Consider the following 12,469-nt stretch of genomic DNA (forward strand, 5'->3'; position numbering starts at 1 on the left):
TATATCAGGCAAGAGAGTCATGGAAAAAAGAACTTAGAAGTGAGCCTACAGTGTCCATGTCAGGACTTTATGTGTAACCATGGGAAGTTACCTAACATCTCTGAACCTGTTTACTCATCGTTGCAGGGCGACTCTTCAGTGGGTTCAGGAGGATATGTTGATGCATCTAGCGTAGAGATTTGCACATGGTAATTGCTGGGATGCATTAGTTCACCTTGTCTGCAGGAGTCAGTTGTCTACAGGAGTCAATGTATGTGTCTGTCTCTGAGTAGCTATAAGTTCCCATAGTGGAGAGAGTGAGCACAGTGCCTGCTACCTGCAATTGCATACTAGAACACATTGATTAATGTCTTCAGCAGCTATGAGCTAAGCTAGCTGGATGTTAAACCCCAACCACAGCCCTCCAGGAGCATCCCTACAAGCTGGGCCAGCTTCTCATCTTTCTCCTAGTCTCTGCCCTGGTATAAGCACTTAAAACGAATTTACTAGGCGAGGCACAGTGGCTCATGCCTGTAATCCCAGCACTTTGGGAGGCTGAGGTGGGCAGATCATGAGGTCAGGAGCTCAAGACCAGCCTGATCAACATGGTGAAACCTCATCCTACTAAAAATACAAAAATTAGCTGGGTGTGGTGGCACGTGCCTATAATCCCAGCTACTTAGGAGGCTGAGGCAGGAGAATCACTTGAACCTGGGAGGTGGAGGTTGTAGTGAGCCGAGATCGAGCCACTGCACTCCAGGCTGGGCGACAGAGCAAGACTCTGTCTCAAAAAAAAAAAAAAAAAAAAAAATTACTGTTAATTCATTGCTCACTCCTAGTGTCTATTTTGACATAGACCGTAATTCAGAATGACGTTTTACTTGTTTCCCTTACCATATTTCTTCTGAATTATTACCTGTCTTTCCAATTTTTCTTATTTCTTTCAATCAATTTTTCTACTTTTTTTTTTTTAATTTAAAAAAATGTCTTCTTCCGGCGGGGCTCGGTGGCTCACACCTGTAATCCCAGCATTTTGGAAGGCTGAGGAGGGCAGATCAACTGAGGTCAGGAGTTTGAGACCAGCCTGGCTAACGTGGTGAAACCCTGTTTCTACTAAAAATACAAAAAAAAAAGTCTCCTTTCCTCCTATAAATATTTATTGAGTATCTACTGTGGGCTAGTTGCTGAGGCAACAAAAAGCCATATAGCCTTGTGTGTGTGTGTAGGATGGGGCAATACAGCAGTAAGTAGGCAAGTGTGATAGTGTGGTAAGTAAGCAGGGTGTTCACTGGGTGCTGTGGGGCACCAGTAAAGATCAGCCCAGCCTTGTGGTTTCTAGGAAGCAATGTCTGATCTGAGCCAAATTTGTAAGGATGGACAGGAGGCAGACAGCCAGCTGAAGAGAGCAGTGGTGATGGTGGAGTGTGTTCCAGGCAGTGGGAGAAGCACTTGCTATTGCATTTCAAAATGCAGTGCCAGGAGGCATGAGAGGCCGTCCACTGCAGACCTTACGAGGCTCTACTATTCATTTCATAGCTGAGATTTAGAGAGATTACATTACTCAAGATCCCATGAATATGAGTGGCAAAGTAAGGATTTGAACCTGTCATATTCCAGATCCAAGTTTACCACAGCCCTTTATATTTGCCTTTGAAGCCATTAGGTTGAGGGTGATGGAAGCTCTAAATTGAGGGGAGATTTTAGAGGATGTTTAGAGATTTGTAAGCCCTGCAATCGAGGTCAGGAAAAAGGATAATCAGATGGTTCATGTGTGAAGTGGTGACTTACGGGTGACTTCTCTGCCCTCTGCAGAGCTTGGCAGAGGTGCTCTCAGTAAACTGAGTGGTATGACAGCTGATTCCAGAAAGATCAGCCCTTTGGAGCCTGGGGAAGCAGCTCCCCTTATTTGGGTTACAAAGCAAGTGGAGGTGAACAGTGCAGGGCTGATGGCACAACACCCAGATCCTGTTTGCAGATGTGAATCACTCATTCTCCCAGTTGCTGGGAGTGTTCGTGGTGACAGCTTTTAGCAGAGTCGCTCTGCAGAAATTTTCCTCAGCTAAAGACCCCTGCCCGGGGCCAAGATGGCATCCCCTTCCTGGGAACAGCACACTCCATAAGTGGTTGATGCAGGGGTAGAAAGGCAATTTGTCCAAAACAAAATTGCATTGGTTTTCTCCATATGCAAGTCTGTCAGGGTGTGCATCTTAATAAGCACAATAACTATAACTGGATTTCAGACACATAAGGCAGGTTCTGACAAACTGGGTGTGTCTGATGCTTCTGGCGCCCCATCACAATTCCGCTCCACCCCACCTCTTATTCCAGCTGTGGCCATGGCAGACAGTTCCATGAGGCATCAATTCACTTTCCTCTGACTGCATCTCACCTCATACATGAGCTGCACTTACTGCTTTTCACCCTAGGGATCCTCCAACACTATGGAGGCTGCAGTCAGTCCAAACATATGCTCAACTCGGGCACAAGACTTAATAGCCTCTGGGACAACCTCCAACTGGTAGGAGACAGGACCACAAATGGTTAGAGAGGTGGCCCAAAAAAACCTTTTCAATGGAGACAGCAACCTTCCTGACGCAAGAGAAACTGTGAAAATCACATTAAATACAATTCTACAGATGTTTGTTGAGTACCTGATATGTGCCAGGAAACCTAAAATGTATGAAGTAATGGGCCAGTAATGAACAACAGTGAGTAAGACAGACATAGTCTCTGCTCTGTTAGAATCAACAGTCTCGGGCTGGGCGTGGTGGCTCATACCTGTAATCCCAGAACTTTCGGAGGCAGAGGCAGGCAGATCACAAGGTCAGGAGTTTGAGACCAGCCTGGCCAATATGGTGAAACCCCGTCTCTACTAAAAATACAAAAATTAGCCAGCTGTGGTGGCATGTGCCTGTAGTCCCAGCTACTCGGCAGGCTGAGGCAGGAGAATCGTTTGAAGCCAGGAGGCAGAGGTTGCAGTGAGCTGAGATCACGCCACTGCACTCCAGCCTGGGGGACACAGTGAGACTCCATCTCAAAAAAAAAAAGAACAGTCTGGTGGGAAAGTAGACCATAACCAAAGCACTTGAGAGACTTATCAAAGTGGGAGGAATGCAGTGCTAGGAGGGTCTAAAAAAAGAGCGAGAAGATAATGAAAAAGAGCATCAGCCAGTTAAAGATCGGGGAATAACAACTCAATAAAAAGACAACCCAATTTTAAAATGGGCAAAGGATCTCAACAGACATTTCTTCGACAAGATATACAAATGGCCAATAAAAACATGAAAAAGGGCCGGGCGCGGTGGCTCAAACCTGTAATCCCAGCACTTTGGGAGGCCGAGGCGGGCGGATCACGAGGTCAGGAGATCGAGACCATCCTGGCTAACACGGTGAAACCCCGTCTCTACTAAAAATACAAAAAATTAGCCGGGCATGGTGGCGGGTGCCTGTAGTCCCAGCTACTTGGGAGGCTGAGGCAGGAGAATGGTGTGAACCCGGGAGGCAGAGCTTGCAGTGAGCCAAGATCGTGCCACTCCAGCCTGGGTGACAGAGCGATACTCCGTCTCAAAAAAAAAACAAAAAAAAAAAACAAAAAAACATGAAAAAGATGGTCGACATCTTTAGTCATTAGACGAATGCAACAAGATAGCCACTTCACATCCACTAGGATGGCTATAATAAGAAAGGCAGTAACTAGTGTGGGCAAGGAAGTGAAGCAACTGGAATCTGCATAATTTGCTGGTAGGAATGTAAAATGAGGGAACTTTCTTAGAAAACATTTTACAGTTTCTCAAAATGTTAAACAGTTAACATACGATCCAGCAATCTCACTTCTGGGTATCTACCCAAAAGAATGGGAACATGTCCACACGAAGACTTACACAAGAATGTTCATAGCAGCATTATGCATAGTAGCCAGAAGGTGGACACAACCCCAGAGTGTCCATCACCTGATGAATGGATAAATCAAATGTGGTCTATCCATACAATGGAATATTCTATAAAAAATGAATGAAGTACTGATGCATGCTACAACACGAATAAGCCTTGAAAACATTAGGCTAAGAGGAAGAAGCCAGGTTCTAGTTATATTAAATGTTCATCATAGACACATCCCTATGGACGAAAAGACTGGTGGTTGCCTGAGGCTGGGAGGAGAGGGAATTGAGTAGCTGCTAATGGGCACAGCGTTTCTTCTTGGGGTAATGAAGAGATTTTAAAATTTGATTTTGGTGGTAGTTGCATAATTCTGTATATACTAAAAACTATTGAGGCTGGGCATGGTGGCTCACACCTGTTATCCCAGCACTTTGGGAGGCTGAGGTGGGCAGATCATTTGAGGTCAGGAGTTTGAGACTAGCCCGACCAACATGGTGAAATCCTGTCTCTACTAAAAATACAAAAAAAGTAGCTGGGCATGGTGGTGTCCGCCTGTAATCCCAGCTACTGGGGGAGGCTGAGGCAGGAGAATCACTTGAACCCAGGAGACGGAGGTTGCAGTGAGCCAAGATCATGCCACTGCACTCCAGCCTGGGTGACAGAGCAAGACTCCATCCCAAAAAATAAAAATTAAGGCTGGGCACAGTGGTTCACACCTGTAATCCCAGCACTTTGGGAGGCTGAGATGGGTGGATCACGAGGTCAGGAGATCGAGACCATCCTGGCTAACACGGTGAAACCCCGTCTCTACTAAAAATACAAAAAATTAGCCGGGTGTGGTGGTGGGTGCCTGTAGTCCCAGCTACTCGGGAGGCTGAGGCAGGAGAATGGCTGAACCCAGGAGGCGGAGCTTGCAGTGAGCTAAGATCGTGCCACTGCACTCCAGCCTGGGGGACAGACTGAGACTCCATCTCAAAAAAAAAAAAAAAATTAAAAATTAAAAAAACAAAAAATAAAAACTACTGAACTGTATACTTTAAATTATAAATTGTATGGCATATGAATTATATCTCAAGCTGTTATTTTTTTAAAGGATTGAGTAATAGTGTGAAGACCTCAGTTCAAGAACCTTCCAGAAATGGTAAAAAATATTCAATATAGACACAACATTATTAGTGAGAATGGGAGCACCAAAACAGGAGGCTGAAGAGGTGGGTGTGAGAAGAGAGGAAGGGCAAGGTAGAGCATGGTGGGCCTTCTAAGTCTTACTATCCATTGGTGGCTTTTCCCAAAGGTTGGAAACAAACCTTTCAAACAAAGCTTTTTGTGACAAGATGGCGGCAGCTGCCCAGGGCAGGAGAAGTGGTGGTGGCGGAGGCAGCATTGGGGCCAGCGGTGGTCTCAGCTGCGCGACAGGCAGTAGCCTTAGTGGCTTGTTGGCTAAGTGGAAGACGGATGAGAAGCATGAAAAAACTGACAAGTGGGATGGATCCGCTATGAAAAACTCTGGATGATTCTGCCAGAAAGGTACTTCTGGAAAAATACCAGTAGTGGGAGAGTTTTGGTCTCATTGACATTTGCCTCACCATCTGATTGCACTCCTGTTTCCTTACATAGTAGCTTTGATTTGGGATTCTGTGCACCCCTTTGCAGAGTCCAAGCCCGTTTTGGCCATGTGCATCCTATCCTGTTTTATGATGATGGGGATTCTGACCATTTATTTATTTTTTTATATTTTGAGTCAGAGTCTCTCTGTACCACCCAGGCTGGAGTACAGTGCCACAATCTTGGTTCATTGCAACCTCTGTCTCCTGGGTTCAAGTGATTCTTGTGCCTCAGCCTCCCCAGTAGCTGGGATTATAGGCACATGTCACCATGCCTGGCTGATTTTTGTGTTTTTAGTAGAGATGGAGTTTCGCCATGTTGGCCAGGCTGGTCTCGAACTCCTGGCCTCGAGTGATCTGCCCTCCTTGGCCTCCCAAAGTGCTGGGATTACAGGTGTGAGCCAGGCGCCCAGCCACGACCATTTATATAGCTCACATAAGAAGAGCATCTTTCTTGTGGCCCACAGGAAGGATCCTGCAGGAGTGGATCCTGATATTTGGCAGCTGGCCTTCATCAATGGGAGAAGAAGGCAGCTGCGGGAAGCCGAGTTCACCAAGTTCATTGCTAAGTTTTTTGACCACGGTGGGACACTGGTCAGGGATGCATAAGAGCCTAAAATATCCAGGCTCCATGACAGTCTCACCATAGAAAGAAAATAAAATAGGCAGTTCTCACAGCAGCTGTCTTTCTGCTGGATCATGCTAAAAATATAGAAAATTTTAAATGGGTAAAGTAAGAAATGTTTAAAATGTCCCTGTTTTGTCCTGAAATTTTATTCTGGATAAATAGGATCTTCTAGCAAGATATGAGAAGGTGTAGCCCTGATGTCTGGCTGTAACCTCCTTGGTCTGCTGATTACATTGTTTTGATTTGCTTTTCTGGAAAAACACTTTTGCTAAAAGCGGTACAGATTTTTTCCTTTGTACCTAGCAGTACTTTATATAGTATAGCTTTGTGCCATGCAGCGCTTGAAGACTCAATTTAAAAATATTATTAGGCCAGGCGTGGTGGCTCATGCCTGTAATCCCAGCACTTTGGGAGGCCGAGGTGGGCAGATCACAAGGTCAGGAGTTCGAGACCAGCCTGGCCAACATGGTGAAACCCCGTCTCTACTAAAAATACAAAAATTAGCTGGGTGTGGTGGCAGGTGCCTGTAATCCAAGCTACTTGGGAGGCTGAGGCAGGAGAATCGCTTGAACCCGGGAGGCGGAGGTTTCAGAGCCAAGATCACACCACTGCACTCCAGCCTGGGTGACAGAGCGAGACTCCATCTCAAAAAAAAAAAAATATATATATATATATGTGTGTATGTGTGTGTGTATGTGTATACGTATATATATATATACATAAAATTAACCTGTTGCTGACTCTTTTTAATTCCTATTTCAACATCTGTTTCCCTGAAGAATTCAGGATACAACTTCTTGTGTATGACAGGTTTCCTTCACACATTGTTTTTGTGAGTGTGTACATAGCTGATGGGGAGAATTTTAAAAATACATAGCTTTAGAAAATTGGTTTAAAACAGACCTTCTGTTACATTTTGTGCTCTTAATCAATTGAAGAAGCCAATGGCATTTTTAGTTTTATATTGTGTTTTCCACTAGTATATCCCTGTTGATTCATTGCTACTTTTTATTAACTGACATTTTCTAAGATGTTTTTCAATAAAAGGAAAGAAGATGTGGGGAAAAAAAAAAAAAAACCTTTCAAGAGTTTTAAGCAGAAGACAGACATGATTCTGTCATTGTCAAAGTATCCTTTACCCAACGTGTTTACCAGTTCCCTCTATTTATTCACTTGCTTTCCACATCCAAATCAACACTAAAGTTCTAACTTTTCACAGTATTTCAAAGTCAATAATTTACTTCCCTGAAATGTCTGCAAGTGTATACTCGCAGAAACAGCAAAAACACCAGTGGATGCTGGTTGCACAGACAGTACCAAAAGAAAAACAAATATATGTGAGGTCCCCCAGCTGATTCTCTCTACTTCGGTTTTTCTCCATGCACAAGCCCATCCTCAGCCCTGGCCTCACCTCATGGGCCCTAAAGCCCTTTACATAAAAATCCTCCTGGTCCTTGTGCTAGTGGGTACGTGAATGCAGGCTAATTAGCAAGTTTGCTTAATGGATGTAAATAGTCTGCTGTGGGAAATACAGAGGGATGGCTCTGAAATAAGAGAAAAATATCAGACTTGAAACCATTTAAGAATTTTAGTGCTGCAGAAATTTTCAATGCTTGCTAAAATAAGTAGTAGGAAAACCATAGTGGATTTTTTTTTAGATTTTTTAAAAGATGTATTACAATAACAATTTAATTCCCTATAAAATAAGGTATAGACCATGAGACATTAATAGTAAGATTTATCTCAAAGAATAAATCTCAGGATCTTGGAGAATTTGCTATTATTAAAAATCAAAGAATAAATCAATAACAGCATTATTTTAAATGCAAATAATGAGATAACATTTTTCAACTACCAAGTTAGTAGATGTTTTCTTTGTCTTTATTGTGGCAAAATGTAAACAACAAAAAATTTACCATTTCAACCATGTTTAAATTGTACAAGTAGTGGCAATAAATACCATCACCATTATCAATTTTCAGAATTTTTTAAACATCCCAAACAGAAACTCTTGTGACTATTAAAAAATAGCTCCCTGCCTTCCTCCTCCTCCCAGCCCCTAGTAACCTACCTCTATTCTACTTTCTGTCTCTGTGAATTTGCCTGTTGAAGATACCTCATATAAGCAAAATCATACAATATTTGTCCTTTTTTGTCTGGCGTATTTCACTTAGCATAGTGTTTTCAAGGTTCATCCGCGGATAGCATGTGTTAGAATGTCATCCCTCCTTAAGGTTGAATAATATTCCACTGTACATATAACTACATTGTATTTATCCATTCATCTGTGGATGGACACGTGGACTTTTTTTCCGAATACCTCAATTCACTGTCAAGAACACAGTAGACTTCTAACTGATGAGAGAAATGAGAAAAATGATGTTTGAGGAGGACGACTTTGACAGCTGTGTTTTTCCAAATCAGATCTCAGAATATATGACCTGTTTTTTATAATTTGTGAAGTTAATTATTTGAACAGTTTCAGAAAGCTATGAAAAATAAAATGAAGTTTTATGTGTAATGAATCATGCTGAAAAAGAAAAAGTACATATAATGGGGATGCTTAGAAATTCAAAGAGAAAAGTTGCAGATTTTCTGAATAAGAGGTAGGGAAGGATGAACCCTTCTTAATCTCAAGCTTCAGCAAAGTCAACAAACTCAAAACCTCTTTCCATTTTTTTTCCAAGTCCAAGAACCCAGAGCAGCCTTTGTCCAGCAGGGACAGACTGGTTCCAGATAAATGTCCTGTACTGCTTCTTCTGTCCTAGAGAATATGTTTTTGCAATGAATTTAGGGAGATAATATCTTTCCCCCAAGCAGCATTTCCAAAGGTATGAATATCAGCCAGGGTAGCCAGCTGTGCTGCTCCTCTATAAGCTTTTGCTTTCTGACTAGTGACCCAGATGGCTGCTAACACCCAGGGGTGAAATAGAGTTGCTGGATCCCACTGCTCGACTCTTGCGCTGTTCGTCACTTGCCTGATTTTCTGTTTGGTGTGGAAGAAAAGTCACACAGGGGAAGGCTTCTCTCGGCCCAACTCCCCTTCCCATGATTGGGAATAGGCTGCAACGAAACCGCAAGGATGCCCTTGCATCTCTCTCCGAGATAAGGGGCTTTGATTCCGAGGCTGGTCATCTCTAGGCCAGGTTCTGCGTCTCAGAACACTGCGGGCCAGCAGTCTTACCTCAGCCTTTCTTAGTTCTTCACATCACGGAGCTACTTTTGGTTGTTTATTACTGTCGTACAAGACAGATATCCTCTGGCTTTAGGACTGGAGCACTGCAGAGCAGGTAGTGAGGGTGTTGACCTAACTTGAGTTATTGGTTGAATTCTAGTGAATGAGAAAATCCTGGGGTCAGAACATATTTTAATTGGAAGGCTTCCAATGCCCCCATCATATAACACCAAAAAGCAAGCCGTGGAAATGTAAAAATGTAATAAATTGGATCACCTGAGGTCAGGAGTTCGAGACCAGCCTGGCCAGCATGGCAAGACCCAGTCTCTACTAAAAATACAAAAATCAGCTGGGTGTGGTGGCACATGCCTGTAGTCCCAGCTACTCAGGAGGCTGAGGCAGGAGAATTGCTTGAACCTGGGAGGTGGAGGTTGTAGTGAGTCGAGATTGCACCACTGCACTCTAGCCTGGGTGACAGAGCAAGACTCTGCTTAAAAAAAAAAAAAAAGTAATAAATGCCCTTGGATATTATTACTGTTATTTTACACTAAGTGATCCATGGGAGGCTTTGTGATCCTCTTTCTAGAGAGTGATCTCCACTCCTCTCCACAACACCCAGCTCTAATGCAGCCCAGCTTGGCTACCCTGGCTGATATTCGTACCTTTGGAAATGCTGTTTGGGGGAAAGACATTATCTCCATAAATTCATTGCAAAAACATATTCTCTAGGACAGAAGAAGCAGTACAGGACATTTATCTGATGGTAAGCCTTAGCACTAATTTCTTAGATAAACATTCCATGAGCCATACTTTTGGACAGGGTGCCCTTTAGAGTCTGGGAGCATTGCCATGAACAAAAGAGAAGGAAAAAACCCTGCCCTTGTATAACTTAAACAATTCTAATAAGGAGAGTGAGACAAAACCAAAACAAGTCAACACATGTTAAGTATTCTTTATCAAAATGTTTGGGACCAGAAGTGTTTCAGAGTTCAGATTTTTTCAGATTTTGGAAAATATATATATATATATTTATATATATGTGTGTGTGTGTGTGTGTGTATATATACATACATATATATATAGTGTGTATATATATATATACACATACATATATATACACACACACACGATATATATATATATATCGTGTGTGTGTGTGTGTGTGTGTGTGTGTGTGTGTCGGAGTCTCACTGTCACCCAGGCTGGAGTGCAGTGATGTAATCTTGGCTCACTGCAACCTCTGCCTCCTGGGTTGAAGAGATTCTCCTGCCTCAGCCTCTCAAGTAGCTGGGATTACAGAGGTGCACCACCACATCTGGCTAATTTTTGTATTTTTAGTAGAGATGGGGTTTCGCCATGTTGCCCAGGCTGGTCTTGAACTCCTGACCTCAGGTGATCCACCTGCCTCAGCCTCCCAAAGTGCTGAGTTTACAGGTGTGAGCCACCCCACTTGGCCATGATTTTGGAATATTTGCATATACATAATAAGATATCTTGGAGATGGGCCCAAGGTCTAAACATGAAATTAATCTATGTTTCATATGCATCTTAATGGGCCTGAAGGTAAACTTTATATACTGTTTTTAATAATTTTGTGCATAAAACAAAGTTTTGATTGCGTTTTGGCTGCAACCCATTACGTGAGGTAAAGTGTGGAAATTTCCACTTGTGGCGTCATGTAGGCACACAAAAAGTTTTGAATTTTGGAGCTTTTCAGATTTCAGATTTTTGGATTAGGGATACTCAACCTGTAATACTGTAATATATGTATATATATGTAGCATTGTAGTATTATAAATGCCGTAGAGAAAAATAATGCAGAGAAGGGGAACAGAGGTAATTTTTTAAAAAATAGATTTTACTTTTTAGAACAGTTTTAGGTTCACACCCAAACTGAGTGGAAAATACAGAGAGTCCTCATATACCTCCTGCCCCTACACATGTACAATGTCCCCCACTACTGACCTCTCACACCAGAGGGTCCATTTGTTACAATTGATGAACTTGCATTGACATGTCATTGTCATCCAGATACAATAGTTTACTTAGGTTCTCTCATGATGTATATTCTGTGGGTTTGGACAAATGTGTATGACCAGGTACCCACCATTATAGTGTCAAACAGAATAGTTTCCTGCCTTGAAAATCCCCTATGCTCTGCCTGTTTATCCCTCCCTCCCGCCAAGCCCTGGCAAACACCAATCTTTTTTGCTGTCTCCATACTTTGGCCTTTTCCAAAATGTCATATAGTTGGAAGCATACCATCTATCACCCTTTCAGATTGGCTTCTTTCACCTAATAATGTGCATTTAAGTTTCCTCCGTGTCTTTTCTTGATTTGATAGCACGCTTCTTTTTAGCACTGAATAATATTCCATTATCTGGATGTACCATAGTTTAGTTATTCATGTACTTAGTGAAGAATATCTTAAGTTGCTTCAATTGTAAAAACGCTGCTACAAACATCCACGTGCAGGTTTTTGTGCAGACACAAGTTTTCAACTCTTTTGGGTAAATACCAAGGAATGTGATTGCAGATCACATGGTGAGAGTATGCTTACTTTGTAAGAAACGCCAAACTGGGCCAGGTGTGGTCCATTATACCTGTAATCCCAACACTTTGGGAGGCCAAGGTTGGGAGGATTGCTTGAGGCCGTAGGTTCAAGAAAAGCCTGGGCAATATAGTAAAACCCCATCACTACAAAAAAATCTAAAAATTAGCCAGGTGTGGTCCCAGCTACTTGGAAGGCTGAGGCAGGAGGATCACTTGTGCCCAGGAGTTAGAAGCTGCAGTGAGCTATGATCAAGTCACTGCACTCCAACACAGGCAACAGAGCAAGACCTTGTCTTAAAAACAAACAAACAAACAAAAAAACTGCCAAATTGTCTTCCAAAATGGCAGTTTCATTTTTTGTATTCCTTCCTAGCAATGAAGGAAAGTTCCTGTTGCCCCACATCCTCATCACCATTTGGAGTTGTCCATGTTTTGGATTTTGGCCATTCTAATAGATGTGTAGTGGTATCTCGTTGCTGTTTTAATTTGCAATTTCGTAATGATATATGATGTAGAACATATTTTCATATGCTCATTTGCCATCTGTCTTATTCTATTTTCTGCTGCAGTAATAGAATACCACAGACTGGGTAATTTAGAAAGAAATGAAGCATTTTTTTGGCTCATGGCTGTGGAGGCTGGGAAATCCAA

The 12,469-nt window shown here is 42.5% G+C and overlaps 1 pseudogene; it reads left to right on the plus strand.

The window, feature by feature from the left end:
* Positions 1–4,957: 4,957 nt before the first annotated feature.
* Positions 4,958–6,122, plus strand: LOC129467676 (signal peptidase complex subunit 2-like; annotated as a pseudogene).
* Positions 6,123–12,469: the final 6,347 nt, after the last annotated feature.

Source organism: Symphalangus syndactylus, chromosome 2 (genome assembly GCF_028878055.3).
Source record: "Symphalangus syndactylus isolate Jambi chromosome 2, NHGRI_mSymSyn1-v2.1_pri, whole genome shotgun sequence".
NCBI lineage: Eukaryota > Metazoa > Chordata > Mammalia > Primates > Hylobatidae > Symphalangus > Symphalangus syndactylus.